The sequence below is a fragment of the Bombina bombina genome, chromosome 7 (assembly GCF_027579735.1).
Source record: "Bombina bombina isolate aBomBom1 chromosome 7, aBomBom1.pri, whole genome shotgun sequence".
Lineage (NCBI taxonomy): Eukaryota > Metazoa > Chordata > Amphibia > Anura > Bombinatoridae > Bombina > Bombina bombina.
Window position 1 is genome coordinate 449,929,793 of NC_069505.1, and position 23,494 is coordinate 449,953,286.

The 23,494-nt window shown below is 37.4% G+C and overlaps 1 protein-coding gene and 1 long non-coding RNA gene across 2 annotated transcripts in view; both read left to right on the forward strand.

The window, feature by feature from the left end:
- Positions 1–1,701: 1,701 nt before the first annotated feature.
- Positions 1,702–6,296, forward strand: LOC128635983 (uncharacterized). Its single transcript, XR_008398640.1, has 3 exons — positions 1,702–1,781; positions 4,347–4,597; positions 6,200–6,296. It is a non-coding gene; the product is annotated as an uncharacterized LOC128635983 (long non-coding RNA).
- A 12,996-nt stretch (positions 6,297–19,292) lies between these two features.
- LOC128635984 (gastrula zinc finger protein XlCGF49.1-like) overlaps positions 19,293–23,494 on the forward strand; it is a 33,183-nt gene continuing 28,981 nt past the window's right edge. The window contains exon 1 of the mRNA XM_053689060.1: positions 19,293–19,496. The gene's annotated coding sequence lies outside the window, so the exon portion shown is untranslated. The remainder of the gene's footprint in view (positions 19,497–23,494) is intronic.

Genomic DNA, 23,494 nt, shown 5'->3' on the forward strand with positions numbered 1-23,494 from the left:
GAATCTGTATGTCCTCTATTTGTATGTACCAAAATTTACCGAGTGTGTACTGCCACCCCCTTCCCGCATGGCAGGGAAGGGCCTGTCAATCACTCCAAGCAAGCGTGCTCAGGGTGATTTCTCTCTGTCGACTCAGAGGTGACGGAGATTGTAAAAAGCAGCGGTTATCACACTACTTAATAAATGGAGCCCTTAAAGGGACAGTCTAGTCAAAATTAAACTTTCATGATTCAGATAGGGCATGCAATTTTAATCAACTTTCCAATTTACTTCTATTATCTAATTTGCTCAATTCTTTAGATATCCTTTGTTGAAGAAATAGCAATGCACATGTGTGAGCCAATCACACAAGGGCTTTCTGTGCAGCAACCAATCAGCAGCTACTGAGCATATCTAGATATGCTTTTCAGCAAGTGATATCAAGAGAATGAAGCAAACTAGATAATAGAAGTAAATTAGAAAGATGTTTAAAATTTGGTTTCATGTCCCTTTAAAGCCTCAAGAACTCCAGGGTTGTCTCATCCACTTGTCTTCTATTTAATGTGTAAATGTTAGCGGCTTCTATGGTCATTACAGAGAATTCACCACTTATAATCCCTATGCGTCATATTGATGAGGGGGCAAAATAACCTGCAGTCCCTGCTGCAGCTCTCCCAGCCCTTATAAATGTCCTGTTTTGCTGAGGACCACCTGACCATGCCCTGATTTGCTTACTATCTGCCCTGCTTCACGCTGTCCTTTCTGGAGGAATCTTTTAAGGTTTGAAGTTTAATAGGGCATATTAGTATAATAAAAAGTTATCATTCTGTACTAAAACGCCACTGAAATACCTATCTTATAACGCCTTTCAGTTACTATAAGAGATGGGACAATAACCAGCTGTATAAGCAAGCTGTATATGGGCAACATGTTTTGCAGTATGTGATTTAACTCTGTCCCTATCCCTATACAGGACATGACCACTATGGGGCCAAAATGTCCTTTAGTAGTATGTGATCTAGCTCTGTCACTTTGAACAGGCTAATTCCCATCCCTATACAGGACCTGACCACTAGGGGGCAAACATATCCTTTAGCAGTATGTGATCTAGCTCTGTCACCTTGAACAGGCTAATTCCCATCCCTATACAGGACATGACCACTAGGGGGCAAACATATCCTTTAGCAGTATGGGATCTATCTTTGTCACTGTGAGCGGGCTAATTCCCATCCCTATACAGGACCTGACCACTAGGGGGCAAGATGTCCTTTAGCAGTATGTGATCTAGCTCTGTCACCTTGAACAGGCTAATTTCCATCCCTATACAGGACATGACCACTAGTGGCATAAATATCCTTTAGCAGTATGGGATCTATCTTTGTCACTGTGAGCGGGCTAATTCCCATCCCTATACAGGACCTGACCACTAGGGGGCAAGATGTCCTTTAGCAGTATGTGATCTAGCTCTGTCAATTTGAACAGGCTAATTCCCATCCCTATACAGGACATGACCACTAGGGGCAAAAATATCCTTTAGCAGTATGGGATCTATCTTTGTCACTGTGAGCGGGCTAATTCCCATCCCTATACAGGACATGACCACTAGGGGGCAAAATGTCCTTTAGCAGTATGGGATTTAGCTTTTTCACACTGAGTGAGCTAAATCCCATTCTCAGAAAGGACAATGTCCTTTAGAGGGATAGAATCTAGTCTCAACCCATGCTGGGGTCAAAGTACAGTCCTGCGTTCTACACCTGATTCCGGGTAGCTTCTGCTCTCTGTCTAGCTGTGTAACTAACCAGGTCAGTAAATCATTGTGTTTGACTGTGTAATATATATATAGTGTGTTTGTAACTGTGTAATGTATATATATATGTGTAACTGTGTAATGTATATATATTTATAGTGTGTAATGTGTGTAACTGTGTAATGTGTGTATATATATATATATATATATATATATATATATAGGCATAACATAATTTTTAGAGGTGAAACTGGGACCACCTGGTGCGGTGCCAGTGGGGGTGTGGTCAGGAGCGTGGTCAAGGGGGCGTGGCAATTACCGGTCCTTTTAAAGTACAGGTGGCCCTCGGTTTACAACGGTTCAATTTACACCGTTTCAGAATAACAACCTTTTTTCCCAGTCATATGACTGCTATTGAAAAGCATTGAGAAGCAGTGCATTTATTAAAATAGCCAGTAGGTGGAGCTGTCCGCTTGTGTTGCAGCAAAGCCAAGCAAGCTGAAATTAATCAGTTTAACCAGACCTGAGATATTGAGCAGATTTCAAAGGAACAAGATCTTCCTGTCTATAAATCAGTCCAGATTGGAATGCATAGAAAGAACTGTTTGCAGAAAAATGCAAGTGAAGTCTGTGTTGTGTGATTATTTTATTAGGTTTATAATGCTGTTTAGCAAATGTTTTTGTTCATTTAACTTAGTTTAATTATATATTCTGTGTTGTGTGATTATTTTATTAGGTTTATACATGCTGTTTAGCATTTAAAGTCTTTATTTCAAAGCTTTAAAAATAATGTATTAGGTGTTACTTATGCCAATTTTGAGAGGGGCCTGGAACCTAACTTCCTCACTTCCCATTGACTTACATTATAAACTGGGTTTCAATTTACAACGGTTTCGATTTACAACCATTCCTTCTGGAACCTAACCCCGGCGTAAACTGAGGGCTACCTGTAGTAGCTTTTATGTGTGTAATGTTTCGTGGATACTCTACCCTTCCTCAGTCAAACAAGTAAATCACACAGTTTAAATAGACCATAACACCACCCCCTAGTGAAAAAGGCACCATTACGTTGTCATGGCAAATAAATCATTAATCTAAATCTCAGATTCTAAATAATGCCAAACATCAAGCATAATTATCACTTTCATAATTATCAATTTCACAATTTAATATCTGCAGTGTAATATGTGTTTTATGTGTCTAATTAAGGAACAGAGCCAAATACTGATAAGGCATAAATACAACATTGAATGAAAGTAAAAAAGAAACACGTAAGTACCTGCTAAAGCTGTTTAAGAGGCTACTCTATACCATAATGCAGGTCTACCATAATGTCTGTACTTCCTAGTCATACCCATATGATTCCCCTAAAGGTGTATTACCGGCAATGTCACCAGGGGTCGTGGGGGAGTTAAATTCTTAGAAAAATAAACCAAGTAGTACTACAAAATTAAAAAAAAACTATGCTGCTCACTGTATTACTAAATGTAAACTTTGAAGGACATGAACGTTAAGCTAAGCAGGGCTGTATGTAACAAAGTACCAGTATCCAACTATGCTGGAAAGTCACAGTCCAGTCATTTTGAATAATGTGTCTGGGTTTCAGGTGGGCTGAAACCCAGACACATGATTTGAAACCTGGAGGTGGCAACCCTATTGGGACAGAATGAACAACTGGGTGGGACACTGGGATAGCGCCTCCAAACCGGGACAATCCCAGTAAAAGTGGGACTTCTGGTAAGTATATATATATATATATATATATATATATATAGTGTGTAATGTGTGTGTATATATATATATATATAGTGTGTAATGTGTGTGTGTGTGTATATATATATATATTCTTGCCCCAGGCAATACGTGGGTAAAACCTACCGTGAGATTAAAGAAAGAATGAAAGAGCATAGACGTGACATCCTAAAAAAACGTGTCAAAACAAGTGGAATTGCACGCCACTTTTTGGAATTCCATAATAGTGAGGTTACCAACTTACGTTACATGGGTTTAGAAAAAGTCAGTATTTCTGAAAGAGGTGGTGACTGGGATAATGCCCTCCTTAAAGAGGAATGTAAGTGGATTTTTAATTTGGACACAGTACAACCAAATGGTCTTAATGAAGAGCTAAACTATGCTCCTTTTTTATAGCTTTGATAATGACTTATTGTATATGTGCCCTCTATCCACTTATATCCCCAGGTTTATACCATCCTATGTTCTTTGTATATATTGGTACCATTTAATGCTAATGTCTGGAATTAAAATGTTTAATATTAACAGATGTTTACTTCGACTTATTTAGCACCAACTTCTTATATTGAATTAAAATGTTAATTATCGATTGATCCTTTTTTATGTTAATATAAAGTATTTCATTGCAGATAATTGTTTCTTTTGAACAATCCTGAGGCCGGCTATGTCTGCACTTTTTCAGTTATTATTTTTTAGTTATTTTCAAATTGTTAGACAACTGTATTTATCACCTAACGGGTTAACCATTTCACCTGGCAACCGGATATAAAGTCTAGCGATGATACGCAATAATCACATGCCTGATGAAGCCCAATAGGAATTGAGGTTTTGGGTGAAACACGTGTCGTTTGTTTGTTCACGCCCACAGGAGCTCCGTGAGCGTGGTGAATTGTTTGGTGGAGAGCGGTTTACCCCCATGAAGAATCGGCTTATCCTAGACCTGGTTTCTAGGACGGATACAGCAAAGGCAGTGGCCAGCTCATCTGTGGAATTAACCTGCCTGTTTGGTAGCAGCACCGCAAATCTTGCCCCGATTAAGCAGGGTCTGTATCACACTAAGCCCGCAGCGGAGGTAAGCGGATATATTGCTCCTAATACTGGATGACTGCAGAGACTAAGGTGAGCTGTCATTAACCCCCTGTGAAGGTACGGGGAAATACCGCCCCACCAGAACGGACTGTGGTTTGGTTTCTGTTATATCACGGACTGGCTATCCTGCATCTAACAATCCATGTACTGTGTTACTGCTAATGTCGACATATAGCTTGGCAAGTAATCATCTAGCTTTTGCTTTCTGACATCGCTAAACTTACTCCATTGTTACTTGCATGCGAAGATTACTGCCGCCCACTACTGGACTTTATGAATTTTGACAGAACCACAGTTTGTTATTGTAAATTGCTTATCTACTTGTTAGGTTTTCATTCCTTTAGTCGTAGTTTATTGTACTAGGCTTTAGGGATAGGATATATGAGTATTATAAATTTTGATTGTGCATACTGCCTTTGTCTGCATCCTTTGATTAAATGCATAGGTCACCTGAGGGTTGCTGTATAAATTTGGTACATGAGTGTGTGCTGGATTAAGGGTATTTTCTAATACTATTCTTTTTCTTAATTTTATATATATATATATATATATTGTGTAACGGTGTAATACAGACATCCCAACCTGCAAAAACTCATATATTGTGTGTGAGGTACGTGGGTTACAGGTGAGTGTGCACATATATTGTGTGTGTGAGGTACGTGGGTTACAGGTGAGTGTGCACATATATTGTGTGTGAGGTACGTAGGTTACAGGTGAGTGTGCACATATATTGTGTGTGAGGTATGTGGGTTACAGGTGAGTGTGCACATATATTGTGTGTGAGGTACGTAGGTTACAGGTGAGTGTGCACATATATTGTGTGTGAGGTACGTAGGTTACAGGTGAGTGTGCTCATATATTGTGTGTGAGGTACGTAGGTTACAGGTGAGTGTGCACATATATTGTGTGTAATGTACGTGGGTTACAGGTGAGTGTGCACATATTGTGTCTGAGGTACGTGGGTTACAGGTGAGTGTGCACATATATTGTGTGTGAGGTACGTAGGTTACAGGTGAGTGTGCACATATATTGTGTCTGAGGTACGTAGGTTACAGGCGAGTGTGCACATATATTGTGTGTGAGGTCCATGGGTTACAGGTGAGTGTGCACATATATTGTGTGTAAGGTACGTAGGTTACAGGTGAGTGTGCACATATATTGTGTGTGAGGTACGTAGGTTACAGGTGAGTGTGCACATATATTGTGTGTAAGGTACGTAGGTCACAGGTGAGTGTGCACATATATTGTGTGTAAGGTATGTAGGTCACAGGTGAGTGTGCACATATATTGTGTGTAATGTATGTGGGTTGCAGATGAGTGTGCACATATATTATGTCTGAGGTACGTAGGTTACAGGTGAGTGTGCACATATATTGTGTGTGAGGTACGTAGGTTACAGGTGAGTGTGCACATATATTGTGTCTGAGGTACGTGGGTTACAGGTGAGTGTGCACATATATTGTGTGTGAGGTACGTAGGTTACAGGTGAGTGGGCACAATATGTGTGATAGTCTGCTAAATAATTATCTCATGTGTACATAGTAATTTCTGGATGACCACATGATATTTATGTAAAAGGAGGGAGATATTGATCTCACTGACACTACAAACACGTGTATTCTCACTGTACAGGCCGTATGGATGTGACACCTTCAGATGACTCAGCGGTAGAGCACGGAGGAGAACCGGATGTGTTAGATCACTCGAAGACTGAGGAGGATGAAGTTCTTATAAATACTTCTACAGGTGATTAGCGCTAATTTTAAGTAAAAATTCTGTGATGGTGACATTTTGTCTCTTGTAAATAACAGTTTATATATGCTATATATGGCCGAAGTGGTTGTCATGAGAGCATACTGTGATAGACTCAGGAGCGTGCTTTATATATGGCAGCAGTACTTGTCATGTGAGCGCATTGAGGTAGATTTTTGGAGCATAATCTATATATAGCAGCAGTGTTTGTAGCAATATTATACACGAAGGGCCAGATTGCAAGTGAAGCGCTAATTTGTCGTGCGCCCGTAAACGTACTATGCTTATATACATATATATTTCTGTTAATATGTGTAAATACCCAAATAAACACATAAATATTTAAAACTGCTGCCCATAGCTGCGCAACTTACCCCCTTCACTGCACTTGGTTCTCATGCTGTGTCTCACGGCATGAGAACGAGGTTCCCGTGCAATGCGAATACGAGCGGGGGACTTCACTGTGTGCAGCACTGAGTCATCTAATATTCTGTTACCGCTGGTTATATACACATTATATACAATATGGTGCAGCACTAATATTCTGTTACCACTGGTTATATACACATTATATACAATATGGTACAGTACTAATATTCTATTACCGCTGGTTATATACACATTATATACACTATGGTGCAGCACTAATATTCTGTTACCGCTGGTTATATACACATTATATACAATATGGTGCCGCACTAATATTCTGTTACCGCTGGTTATATACACATTATATACAATATGGTGCAGCACTAATATTCTGTTACTGCTGTTTATATACACATTATATACAATATGGTGCAGCACTAATATTCTGTTACCGCTGGTTATATACACATTATATACAATATGGTGCAGCACTAATATTCTGTTACTGCTGGTTATATACACATTATATACAATATGGTACAGCACTAATATTTTGTTACTGCTGGTTATATACACATTATATACAATATGGTGCAGCACTAATATTCTGTTACCGCTGGTTATATACACATTATATACATTATGGTGCAGCACTAATATTCTGTTACCGCTGGTTATATATACATTATATACAATATGGTGCAGCACTAATATTCTGTTACCGCTGGTTATATACACATTATATACAATATGGTGCAGCACTAATATTCTGTTACCGCTGGTTATATACACATTATATACAATATGGTGCAGCACTAATATTCTGTTACCGCTGGTTATATATACATTAAATACAATATGGTGCAGCGCTGATATTCTGTTACCGCTGGTTATGTACACATTATATACAATATGGTGTAGCACTAATATTCAGTTACCGCTGGTTATATACACATTATATACACTATGGTGCAGCACTAATATTCTGTTACCGCTGGTTATATACACATTATATACAATATGGTGCAGCACTAATATTCTGTTACCGCTGGTTATATATACATTAAATACAATATGGTGCAGCGCTGATATTCTGTTACCGCTGGTTATGTACACATTATATACAATATGGTGTAGCACTAATATTCAGTTACCGCTGGTTATATACACATTATATACACTATGGTGCAGCACTAATATTCTGTTACCGCTGGTTATATACACATTATATACAATATGGTACAGCACTAATATTCTGTTACCGCTGGTTATATACACATTATATACAATATGGTGCAGCACCAATATTCTGTTACTGCTGGTTATATACACATTATATACAATATGGTGCAGCACTAATATTCTGTTACCGCTGGTTATATACACATTATATACAATATGGTGCAGCACTAATATTCTGTTACCGCTGGTTATATACACATTATATACAATATGGTGCAGCACTAATATTCTGTTACCGCTGGTTATATACACATTATATACAATATGGTGCAGCACTAATATTCTGTTACCGCTGGTTATATACACATTATATACAATATGGTGCAGCGCTAATATTAGGTTACCGCTGGTTATATACATATTATATACACTATGGTGCAGCACTAATATTCTGTTACCGTTGGTTATATACACATTATATACAGTATGGTGCAGCACTAATATTCTGTTACCGCTGGTTATATACACATTATATACAATATGGTGCAGCACTAATATTCTGTTACCGCTGGTTATATACACATTATATACAATATGGTGCAGCACTAATATTCTGTTACTGTTGGTTATATATACATTATATACAATATGGTGCAGCACTAATATTCTGTTACCGCTGGTTATATACACATTATATACACTATTGTGCAGCTCTAATATTCTGTTACTGCTGGTTATATACACATTATATACAATATGGTGCAGCACTAATATTCTGTTACCGCTGGTTATATAGACATTATATACAATATGCTGCAGCACTAATATTCTGTTACCGCTGGTTATATACACATTATATACAATATGGTGCAGCACTGATATTCTGTTACCGCTAGTTATATACACATTATATACAATATGGTGCAGCACCAATATTCTGTTACTGCTGGTTATATACACATTATATACAATATGGTGTAGAACTAATATTCTGTTACTGCTGGTTATATACACATTATATACACTATGGTGCAGCACTAATATTCTGTTACCGCTGGTTATATGCACATTATATACAATATGGTGCAGCACTAATATTCTGTTACCGCTGGTTATATAGCCATTATATACAATATGCTGCAGCACTAATATTCTGTTACCGCTGGTTATATACACATTATATACAATATGGTGCAGCACTGATATTCTGTTACCGCTAGTTATATACACATTATATACAATATGGTGCAGCACCAATATTCTGTTACTGCTGGTTATATACACATTATATACAATATGGTGTAGAACTAATATTCTGTTACTGCTGGTTATATACACATTATATACACTATGGTGCAGCACTAATATTCTGTTACCGCTGGTTATATGCACATTATATACAATATGGTGCAGCACTAATATTCTGTTACCGCTGGTTATAAATACATTATATACAATATGGTGCAGCACTAATATTCTGTTACCGCTGGTTATATACACATTATATACAATATGGTGCAGCACTAATATTCTGTTACCGCTAGTTATATACACATTATATACAATATGGTACAGCACTAATATTCTGTTACCGCTGGTTATATACACATTATATACAATATGGTACAGCACTAATATTCTGTTACCGTTGGTTATATACACATTATATACAATATGGTGCAGCACCAATATTCTGTTACTGCTGGTTATATACACATTATATACAATATTGTACAGCACTAATATTCTGTTACCGCTGGCTATATACACATTATATACAATATGGTACAGCGCTAATATTCTGTTACCGCTGGTTATATACACATTATATACACATTATATACAATATGGTACAGCACTAATTTTCTGTTACCGCTGGTTATATACATATTATATACAATATTGTACAGCACTAATATTCTGTTACCGCTGGCGATATACACATTATATACAATATGGTGCAGCACTAATATTCTGTTATATACACATTATATACAATATGGTGCAGCACTAATATTCTGTTACCGCTGGTTATATACACATTATATACAATATGGTGCAGCACTAATATTCTGTTACCGCTAGTTATATACACATTATATACAATATGGTACAGCACTAATATTCTGTTACCGCTGGTTATATACACATTATATACACTATGGTGCAGCACTAATATTCTGTTACCGCTGGTTATATACACATTATATACAATATGGTGCCGCACTAATATTCTGTTACCGCTGGTTATATACACATTATATACAATATGGTGCAGCACTAATATTCTGTTACTGCTGTTTATATACACATTATATACAATATGGTGCAGCACTAATATTCTGTTACCGCTGGTTATATACACATTATATACAATATGGTGCAGCACTAATATTCTGTTACTGCTGGTTATATACACATTATATACAATATGGTACAGCACTAATATTTTGTTACTGCTGGTTATATACACATTATATACAATATGGTGCAGCACTAATATTCTGTTACCGCTGGTTATATACACATTATATACAATATGGTGCAGCACCAATATTCTGTTACTGCTGGTTATATACACATTATATACAATATGGTGCAGCACTAATATTCTGTTATGAAGACAAAAAAGGGACAGCGCAACTCGATTCAAGGTAGATTTTAATAACATCCAGATCTGCACACAGATAAAAATACACTTACAAGATGTAAGTTGATAAATAGCAGTGGTTAAAATACAAGATAAGGACCCTCCAGGTTCAGGCTTAGCGTCTTTTGTAGCAGTTGAATTGTATCCGGCGTCTGATTCAAAACTCCCGGGTAAACGGCACCTATGCGCTGTATACGTCACAGGATCACAGGATCACCGCCTGACGACACTCCCCTCCACCTACGGATGTCCTACTGGATCAAAAAGCCTCAACGCGTTTCGCCGGTTCACACACACCGGCTTTTTCAAGAGTAAATGATCCAAGCATAGAAAAAGTCCCTTATAAAGGTCCACGTTAATTAGGTAAGTGGAATCATAAGAACCATATTTATGGCGTCAGTTTTCCTTGCCACAAGTCGCATAAAAAAAACAATAATCCATTAGATTGCACAAATTTCATCCAGCAGATATAGACATAACATAAGCATAAGATATACATATTTAATAAATAATCCACAATAATTGATAAACCACATAATGGTAAAAAACTTTAAAAACAAACATTGTGACCTTTATTACAAATAAAAAAGATAAAAAGATATTTTAAGGGAAAAATAGATATAGAGAATCTTTAGTACAATTCAATTCTAAAAGATCGGAATCTAAAAAATGAGGATGATGTCATAAGATAAAGAGCACTTTCTTTTTGAATAAATAAATATATAAATAGGCTATAACAGCAAGATCCCTACTACATGACATACCACATTAAGGGACATATATATGTGAACTTTTTTATAAAAAACATCTGTACCATGTACTTTTATTCTATATTTATAAGTACTACTAGACAGATAGGTCTTTATTATGTGAAAGCCAGGATATCCAAATCTATATTAAGACCTAGTGGAGCCAGACTTTTCAGCCTATAGATCCATTCAGTCTCTTTCTGTCTTAATTTTAATAATCTATTGGGGACTCCTGGAGGTATCCAGTCAATAATTTGAATGTGAAGACCATCTGTACTACTGTCATGACAATTGCTAAAATGGACCGGCACACTATGTTTATCAAATTGTGTCCTAATGTTATAAAGGTGCTCACTAAATCTTTTACTAGTTTTCCTTTTAGTGCGCCCTATGTAAATTAAATTACATTTACAGGATAGTAAATATACTGAGTACACTGTCTGGCAATTGCATCTATATTGCATATTAAATTGTTCAGACCCATCAAAATTAAAAAAAGTATCACCCCTTTTCACATGTGAACACATAGTACAATTAGGTTTGTGGCATTTAAAAGTGCCCCTAGTGGCTGATAGCCAGTTACACAACCCCCCACCCGTGATATTATTAGTGGCATTATTCTTATTACGTAATTTACTAGGAGCTAGGAAAGATTTTAAATTCCTATTTTTCCTACACGTGATTTTAGGTTTATCCCCAATCTCCTTCCCCAAAATTGGGTCCAACTTCAGGATCTCCCAATGTTTATTAAGTATTTTAGTAACTATCGGTGCCCCTTCATTGTATCTAGTAATAAATCTAGTTTCTCCAAAGTTGTTATTGCTCCCATTGATAGGATTAGACTTATTACCCAATTTCCTCTTGTTTTTCAAAAGGTCAGTACGGTTAAGTTGTAAAGCTTTATTTTTTGCTTCTTCTAGTAGTTCCCTACTATATCCTTTTCTTAAAAATTTATGTTCTAAATGGATAGCTTCCTCATTGAAATCAAGTATATTAGTATAATTCCGCCTAATGCGGATAAACTGGCTAGTAGGGATATTATCCTTCCAGCTCTTCAAATGGGCACTTCCAGCATCAACAAAGCTATTTCTGTCCACTATTTTTCTAAAATTTCGTACCATAACTTTATTGTTAGTATTATCCACCGAAAGTTCAATATCTAAAAATTCTATTTTACTATCTGAACTATTCCCACTAAATTTAAGATTAAAATTGTTTTTATTAATGTATTCACTGAACTCTACTAAGGCTTCTTCAGTCCCCCCCCAGAGGATGATCACATCATCGATATACCGGAAATATTTCACCATATTTGACTCAAATGGATTGTTATTCCAAATGTGACACCTCTCAAAACAATCCATAAATAAATTAGCATAAGAGGGAGCAAAGGTAGTCCCCATTGCTGTCCCCCTTAGCTGTAAATAATATTTGTCCCTAAACTCAAAATAATTATGGGTTAAAATAAAACTAATGGATTGTAAAATAAATTGTAAATGGATTTCAGGGATATTATAGTTCAAGAAAGCCAACTCGACTGCCTTAAGACCTTGTTCATGGGGAATCATAGTATATAACGATGAGACATCATAAGTGGCCCATCTAAAATTGTTCTCCCAATCCAGACCCTCGAAATGTCCAATTGTCTCTGCAGTGTCCTTCAAAAAAGCTCTGGTCCTTTTAACCAGAGGCTGTAAGAAATAATCGACATACTTAGAAAGATTGTAACAAAGTGTGGACCTTAGGAAGGTGATAAAATGTAGGGACCTTGGGGTCCACTATTTTAATAAAATTATATTCATCTTGATTTAAAACACCTCTCTCCTTAGCTAATTGGAGAATGCAATCTAACTCCTTGGAAAACTTAATAGTTGGATTATATGTGAGACATTTATAGGTCTGACCGTCCCCCAAGATATTATAAGCTTCTAATAAATAATCTTCCTTATTCTGGATTCCCAGACCCAGACCTTGAATCGAGTTGCGCTGTCCCTTTTTTGTCTTCATAGCTACGTTTATCTATCCGAGAGAGAGGAATCCACGGATTGGTGTGCAGCTGCATCTCGTCTGAGAGTCTTTCGTTCGGGCTTCTATCGTTGGAAAGTTTCTTACTGTATCCAAGGGGTATGTTGATTAGGAATTAGCGCTGTTCATTATTTTGTATGTTTTTAAACTAATATTCTGTTACCGCTGGTTATATACACATTATATACAATATGGTGCAGCACTAATATTCTGTTACCGCTGGTTATATACACATTATATACAATATGGTGCAGCACTAATATTCTGTTACCGCTGGTTATATACACATTATATACAATATGGTGCAGCGCTAATATTAGGTTACCGCTGGTTATATACATATTATATACACTATGGTGCAGCACTAATATTCTGTTACCGTTGGTTATATACACATTATATACAGTATGGTGCAGCACTAATATTCTGTTACCGCTGGTTATATACACATTATATACAATATGGTGCAGCACTAATATTCTGTTACCGCTGGTTATATACACATTATATACAATATGGTGCAGCACTAATATTCTGTTACTGTTGGTTATATATACATTATATACAATATGGTGCAGCACTAATATTCTGTTACCGCTGGTTATATACACATTATATACACTATTGTGCAGCTCTAATATTCTGTTACTGCTGGTTATATACACATTATATACAATATGGTGCAGCACTAATATTCTGTTACCGCTGGTTATATAGACATTATATACAATATGCTGCAGCACTAATATTCTGTTACCGCTGGTTATATACACATTATATACAATATGGTGCAGCACTGATATTCTGTTACCGCTAGTTATATACACATTATATACAATATGGTGCAGCACCAATATTCTGTTACTGCTGGTTATATACACATTATATACAATATGGTGTAGAACTAATATTCTGTTACTGCTGGTTATATACACATTATATACACTATGGTGCAGCACTAATATTCTGTTACCGCTGGTTATATGCACATTATATACAATATGGTGCAGCACTAATATTCTGTTACCGCTGGTTATATAGACATTATATACAATATGGTGCAGCGCTGATATTCTGTTACCGCTGGTTATGTACACATTATATACAATATGGTGTAGCACTAATATTCAGTTACCGCTGGTTATATACACATTATATACACTATGGTGCAGCACTAATATTCTGTTACCGCTGGTTATATACACATTATATACAATATGGTACAGCACTAATATTCTGTTACCGCTGGTTATATACACATTATATACAATATGGTGCAGCACCAATATTCTGTTACTGCTGGTTATATACACATTATATACAATATGGTGCAGCACTAATATTCTGTTACCGCTGGTTATATACACATTATATACAATATGGTGCAGCACTAATATTCTGTTACCGCTGGTTATATACACATTATATACAATATGGTGCAGCACTAATATTCTGTTACCGCTGGTTATATACACATTATATACAATATGGTGCAGCACTAATATTCTGTTACCGCTGGTTATATACACATTATATACAATATGGTGCAGCGCTAATATTAGGTTACCGCTGGTTATATACATATTATATACACTATGGTGCAGCACTAATATTCTGTTACCGTTGGTTATATACACATTATATACAGTATGGTGCAGCACTAATATTCTGTTACCGCTGGTTATATACACATTATATACAATATGGTGCAGCACTAATATTCTGTTACCGCTGGTTATATACACATTATATACAATATGGTGCAGCACTAATATTCTGTTACTGTTGGTTATATATACATTATATACAATATGGTGCAGCACTAATATTCTGTTACCGCTGGTTATATACACATTATATACACTATTGTGCAGCTCTAATATTCTGTTACTGCTGGTTATATACACATTATATACAATATGGTGCAGCACTAATATTCTGTTACCGCTGGTTATATAGACATTATATACAATATGCTGCAGCACTAATATTCTGTTACCGCTGGTTATATACACATTATATACAATATGGTGCAGCACTGATATTCTGTTACCGCTAGTTATATACACATTATATACAATATGGTGCAGCACCAATATTCTGTTACTGCTGGTTATATACACATTATATACAATATGGTGTAGAACTAATATTCTGTTACTGCTGGTTATATACACATTATATACACTATGGTGCAGCACTAATATTCTGTTACCGCTGGTTATATGCACATTATATACAATATGGTGCAGCACTAATATTCTGTTACCGCTGGTTATATAGACATTATATACAATATGCTGCAGCACTAATATTCTGTTACCGCTGGTTATATACACATTATATACAATATGGTGCAGCACTGATATTCTGTTACCGCTAGTTATATACACATTATATACAATATGGTGCAGCACCAATATTCTGTTACTGCTGGTTATATACACATTATATACAATATGGTGTAGAAATAATATTCTGTTACTGCTGGTTATATACACATTATATACACTATGGTGCAGCACTAATATTCTGTTACCGCTGGTTATATGCACATTATATACAATATGGTGCAGCACTAATATTCTGTTACCGCTGGTTATAAATACATTATATATAATATGGTGCAGCACTAATATTCTGTTACCGCTGGTTATATACACATTATATACAATATGGTGCAGCACTAATATTCTGTTACCGCTAGTTATATACACATTATATACAATATGGTACAGCACTAATATTCTGTTACCGCTGGTTATATACACATTATATACAATATGGTGCAGCACTAATATTCTGTTACCGCTGGTTATATACACATTATATACAATATGGTGCAGCACCAATATTCTGTTACTGCTGGTTATATACACATTATATACAATATTGTACAGCACTAATATTCTGTTACCGCTGGCTATATACACATTATATACAATATGGTACAGCGCTAATATTCTGTTACCGCTGGTTATATACACATTATATACACATTATATACAATATGGTACAGCACTAATTTTCTGTTACCGCTGGTTATATACATATTATATACAATATTGTACAGCACTAATATTCTGTTACCGCTGGCGATATACACATTATATACAATATGGTGCAGCACTAATATTCTGTTATATACACATTATATACAATATGGTGCAGCACTAATATTCTGTTACCGTTGGTTATATACACATTATATACAGTATGGTACAGCACTAATATTCTGTTACCGCTGGTTATATACACATTATATACAATATGGTGCAGCACTAATATTCTGTTACCGCTGGTTATATACACATTATTATTTATTATTATTATTATCGGTTATTTGTAGAGCGCCAACAGATTCCGCAGCGCTATTAACAAAGGCGGAGTACAAAAAAAAATAAAAAAAAAAAATAAACAGTTATAGGGATCAAATGGGTAGAGGGCCCTGCCAAGAGTTGCACTGTTGTAGTCAGCTCTTGAGAAGGTGATCAACAAACAGCTGGACTCTTAAGCTTACATGCTAGGGGGGATCACGGGATAGCAATGGAGGAGAGGAACTGGTATAGAGTAAGGTTAGCGTAGGTTGTATGCATCCCTGAACAGTAGAGTCTTTAGGGAGCACTTGAAGCTTTTAAAACTAGAAGAGAGTCTTGTGGAGCGAGGCAGAGAGTTCCACAAGATGGGAGCCAGTCTGGAGAAGTCCTGTAAACGGGAGTGTGATGAGGTGACAAGAGAGGAGGAGAGTAGGAGGTCTTGAGCAGAGCGAAGGGGACGGGAAGGAGAGTATCTGGAGACAAGATCAGAGATATAGGGGGGAGCAGTGCAGTTGAGGGCTTTGTATGTTAGAGTGAGAATTTTGTGTTTGATCCTAGAGGCAAGAGGAAGCCAGTGAAGAGATTGGCAGAGAGGTGCAGCAGATGAAGAGCGACTTGTAAGGAAGATGAGTCTGGCAGAGGCATTCATTAGGGATTGTAAAGGAGCTAGGCGGTAGGTGGGGAGACCAGAGAGGACAGAGTTGCAGTAATCGAGGCGGGAGAGGATGAGAGAGTGGATTAAAATCTTAGTTGTGTCTTGTGTAAGGAAATGTCTAATTTTAGAGATGTTTTTAAGGTGGAAGCGGCAGGCTTTAGCCAAAGTCTGAATGTGAGGAGTGAAAGAAAGATCTGAGTCAAATGTGACCCCGAGACATCGGGCATGCGGGGTAGGGGTAATGGTGGAGTTGTCGACAGTTATAGAGAGATTGGGGGTGGAGAGTTTTGAAGAAGGGGGGAAAATAAGGAGCTCAGTTTTGGAGAGATTTAGCTTGAGGTAGTGAGATGACATCCAGTTGGAGATGTGAGAAAGACAGTTAGTGACACGGGTTAGCAAGGAAGGAGAAAGTTCTGGTGCAGAGAAGTAGATTTGGGTGTCGTCGGCATACAAATGATATTGTAAACCATGGGACTTTATTAGGGAACCTAGTGATGACGTGTAGATTGAGAAGAGAAGGGGACCGAGAACAGAGCCTTGCGGTACTCCGACAGAAAGTGGTGACGGGGCAGAGGAGGCCCCAGAGAAGGCTACACATTATATACAATATGGTGCAGCACTAATATTCTGTTACCGCTGGTTATATACACATTATATACTATATGGTGCAGCACTAATATTCTGTTACCACTGGTTATATACACATTATATACAATATGGTGCAGCACTAATATTCTGTTACTGCTGGTTATATACACATTATATACAATATGGTGCAGAACTAATATTCTGTTACCGCTGGTTATATACACATTATATACAATATGGTGCAGCGCTAATATTTTGTTACCACTGGTTATATACACATTATATACAATATGGTGCAGCACTAATATTCTGTTACAGCTGGTTATATACACATTATATACAATACGGTGCAGCACTAATATTCTGTTACCGCTGGCTATATACACATTATATACAATATGGTGCAGCACTAATATTCTGTTACCGCTGGTTATATACACATTATATACAATATGGTGCAGTGCTAATATTCTGTTACCGCTGGTTATATACACATTATATACAATATGGTGCAGCACTAATATTCTGTAACCGCTGGTTATATGCACATTATATACAATACGGTGCAGCACTAATATTCTGTTAACGCTGGTTATATTCACATTATATACAATATGGTGCAGCGCTAATATTCTGTTACCGCTGGGTCTATACACATTATATACACTATGGTGCAGCGCTGATATTCTGTTACGGCTGGTTTTATACACACTATATACAATATGGTGCAGCACTAATATTCTGTTACTGCTGGTTATATACACATTATATACAATATGGTGCAGCACTAATATTCTGTTACCGCTGGTTATATACACATTATATAGAATATGGTACAGCACTAATATTCTGTTACCGCTGGTTATATACACATTATATACAATATGGTACAGCACTAATATTCTGTTACCGCTGGTTATATACATTATATACAATATGGTGCAGCACTAATATTCTGTTACTGCTGTTTATATACACATTATATACAATATGGTGCAGGGCTAATATTCTGTTACCGCTGGTTATATACACATTATATACAATATAGTGCAGCACTGATATTCTGTTACCGCTGGTTATATATACATTATATACAATATGGTGTAGCACTAATATTCTGTTACCGCTGGTTATATACACATTATATACAATATGGTGTAGCACTAATATTCTGTTACCGCTGGTTATATACACATTATATACAATATGGTGCAGCACTAATATTCTGTTACTGTTGGTTATATATACATTATATACAATATGGTACAGCACTAATATTCTGTTACCGCTGGTTATATACACATTATATACACTATGGTGCAGCACTAATATTCTGTTACCGCTGGTTATATACACATTATATACAATATGGTGCAGCACTAATATTCTGTTACCGCTGGTTATATACACATTATATACAATATGGTACAGCACTAATATTCTGTTACCGCTGGTTATATACACATTATATACAATATAGTTATTTTACACCCTGTACTTTGTACTATCAGGTAACTTCCTGCTGTGATTACAGGGCGTCTAGCGGAAAACCCGGGCACTGGGCTATTAAATTGTAAGGAAGAGGATGAGACAGATGACATAAATAGTCATCAGACTAAAATTCATTGGTCCCTCCCTACCGGTGAGTAGTAATATTGGAGAGTCTACCGGGGCTGTGCACAGAGTTACTGCTCTCTCATGTAGTTTACTGTCTGGTTTATAAGTTCTGGGGCTGTGCACACAGTTACTTACTGTTCTCTCATGTAGTTTACTGTCTGGTTTATAAGTGCTGGGGCTGTGCACACAGTTACTTACTGTTCTCTCATGTAGTTTACTGTCTGGTTTATAAGTGCTATGGCTGTGCACACAGTTACTTACTGCCCTCATGTAGTTTACTGTCTGGTTTATAAGTGCTGGGGCTGTGCACACAGTTACTTACTGCTCTCTCATGTAGTTTACTGTCTGGTTTATAAGTGCTGGGGCTGTGTACACAGTTACTTACTGCTCTCATGTAGTTTACTGTCTGGTTTATAAGTGCTGGGGCTGTGTACACAGTTACGTACTGCTCTCATGTAGTTTACTGTCTGGTTTATAAGTGCTGGGGCTGTGCACACAGTTACTTACTACTCTCTCATGTAGTTTACTGTCTGGTTTATAAGTGCTGGGGCTGTGTACACAGTTACTTACTGCTCTCTCATGTAGTTTACTGTCTGGTTTATAAGTGCTGGGGCTGTGTACACAGTTACTTACTGCTCTCATGTAGTTTACTGTCTGGTTTATAAGTGCTGGGACTGTGCACACAGTTACTGCTCTCTCATGTAGTTTACTGTCTGTATTATAAGTGCTGGGGCTGTGCACACAGTTACTTACTGCTCTCTCATGTAGTTTAGTGTCTGGTTTATAAGTGCTGGGGCTGTGCACACAGTTACCTACTGCTCTCTCATGTAGTTTACTGTCTGGTTTATAAGTGCTGGGGGGCTGTGTACACAGTTACTTACTGCTCTCATGTAGTTTACTGTCTGGTTTATAAGTGCTGGGACTTTGCACACAGTTACTGCTCTCTCATGTAGTTTACTGTCTGTATTATAAGTGCTGGGGCTGGGCACACAGTTACTTACTGCTCTCATGTAGTTTACTGTCTGGTTTATAAGTGCTGGGGCTGTGCACACAGTTACTTACTGCTCTCATGCAGTGATGTGCAGTCACTAGAGGCAGGTGAGGCAGTGCTTCACCTCTCATATGGGCAAAAATATATTTTTTTATTGGCTTTAAAAAAAAAAATTGTAAATTTTTTCCCCCAGCATTTTTTTTTCTCACAGCTATATGTTGTGCAATGAAGAGGCACAATCAGGTCTGCCCACCATTACACAACATTCTGCGCCATCTACTGGATGCAAGTGGTTAAGATCATTGCATGGCTCATTAACTGCTTATTTGAGGCAGTCCTATTTGGGCTGAACCAATCCAGTGAGAGGCATTAGTAAGTGGAACATAGGGTTGGGGCTGGATCAAATCATATAAAACAAAACAAAAACGCAAAAAAACAACTTTCATATATTTTGTTGCTGTCCTGTGAACCTGCTAGCTTTGCTAAAGTGAAAAAGAGAGTTCTGTTCTTCCCCTCTAAGTGCAGTGGAATGTGCCACTGTCACTTCCTGAATCCTTACAGAGCAGGAGAGAGGCACAGAGAGCAGTGTTTCACCCACATCTTATTAAAGTAAGATTTTACTGAAAGATTCTGTTAGTTAAAATGATAATTTAATGAATGTTGTTTAGTGTTTGTTTACTCTTTTATAGCAGGGTCGTTTTTGTATTTTGTTTACTCAAACTTTACACCCACTAACTTAGCAGCTTGCCTCTGTACTTCACACTAAATTATAGACTAATTTTCTTAACTCTCTGTAGCTCTGCTGTTTTATTACTTTAAAATGCAGTGGTCCCCCCCTTGTGTGCGTGTGTGTCTCTCTCTCTCTCTCTCTATCTATCCATCTCTCTCCTTATGTGTTGTTCTCCCCCATGGTCTCTTTCTCTCTCTGTCTCTCTTCCTCCCCCTCTGACTCTCATCCCTTATGTAATGAAAGAATCTATAAGCATAATTTGCAGCATTAAAGTAAAATGTATGTTTTAAACATATTTTAATGGGCATGGATTTCTAGATCTCATAATCAGAGCAAGCATTGTGTTATCTGGCAAGTGTTTCTGTTACAATCCTTTTAGACTAAAATCAGATGTTTACTAAGTTGACCAGTTTTCCAAGACACCATTTAAAGGGACATGAAACCCATATGAAACCCATATGCAAATTTAAATAACTTTCCAATTTACATCTAATTTTCTTTATTCTTTTGATGTCCTTTGTTGAAAATCATATCTAAATATGCTCAGTAGCTGCTGATTGGTGGCTGCACATAGATACCTCATGTGATTGGCTCACCCATGTGCATTGCTATTTCTTCAACAAAGGATATCTAAAGAATGAAGGCGTATCCTAGCCACTGCCTCACCATCCTCTGACGTCACTGCACGTCACTGCTCTCATGTAGTTTACTGTATGGTTTATAAGTGCTGGGGCTGTGCACACAGTTACTTACTGCTCTCATGTAGTTTACTGTCTGGTTTATAAGTGCTGGGGCTGTGCACACAGTTACTTACTGCTCTCACATGTAGTTTACTGTCTGGTTTATAAATGCTGGGGCTGTGCACAAAGTTACTTACTGCTCTCGCATGTAGTTTACTGTCTGGTTTATAAGCGCTGGGGCTGTGCACACAGTTACTTACTGCTCTCACATGTAGTTTACTGTCTGGTTTATAAGTGCTGGGGCTGTGCACACAGTTACTTACTGCTCTCATGTAGTTTACTGTATGGTTTATAAGTGCTGGGGCTGTGCACACAGTTACTTACTGCTCTCATGTAGTTTACTGTATGGTTTATAAGTGCTGGGGCTGTGCACACAGTTACTTACTGCTCTCATGTAGTTTACTGTCTGGTTTATAAGTGCTGGGGCTGTGCACACAGTTACTTACTGCTCTCACATGTAGTTTACTGTCTGGTTTATAAATGCTGGGGCTGTGCACACAGTTACTTACTGCTCTCTCTTATGTAGTTTACTGTCTGGTTTATAAGTGCTGGGGCTGTGCATACAGTTACTTACTGCTCTCATGTAGTTTACTGTCTGGTTTATAAGTGCTGGGGCTGTGCACACAGTTACTTACTGCTCTCGTGTAGTTTACTTTCTGGTTTATTAGTGCTGAGCCTGTGCACACAGTTACTTACTGCTCTCTCATGTAGTTTACTGTCTGGTTTATAAGTGCTGTGACTGTGCACACAGTTACTTACTGCTCTCATGTAGTTTACTGTCTGGTTTATAAGTGCTGGGGCTGTGCACAGTTACTGCTCTCTCATGTAGTTTACTGTCTGGTTTATAAGTGCTGGGGCTGTGCACACAGTTACTTACTGCTCTCATGTAGTTTACTGTCTGGTTTATAAGTGATGTGAATGTGCACACAGTTACTGCTCTCATGTAGTTTACTGTCTGATTTATAAGTGCTGGGGCTGTGCATACAGTTAGTTACTGCTCTCTCATGTAGTTTACTGTCTGGTTTATAAATGCTGGGGCTGTGCACACAGTTACTTACTGCTCTCTCATGTAGTTTACTGTCTGGTTTATAAGTGCTGTGACTGTGCACACAGTTACTTACTGCTCTCATGTAGTTTACTGTCTGGTTTATAAGTGCTGGGGCTGTGCACAGTTACTGCTCTCTCATGTAGTTTACTGTCTGGTTTATAAGTGCTGTGACTGTGCACACAGTTACTTACTGCTCTCATGTAGTTTACTGTCTGGTTTATAAGTGCTGGGGCTGTGCACACAGTTACTTACTGCTCTCATGTAGTTTACTGTCTGGTTTATAAGTGATGTGAATGTGCACACAGTTACTGCTCTCATGTAGTTTACTGTCTGGTTTATAAGTGCTGGGGCTGTGCATACAGTTACTTACTGCTCTCATGTAGTTTACTGTCTAGTTTATAAGTGCTGGGGCTGTGCATACAGTTACTTACTTCTCTCTCATGTAGTTTACTGTCTGGTTTATAAGTGCTGGGGCTGTGCACACAGTTACTTACTGCTCTCATGTAGTTTACTG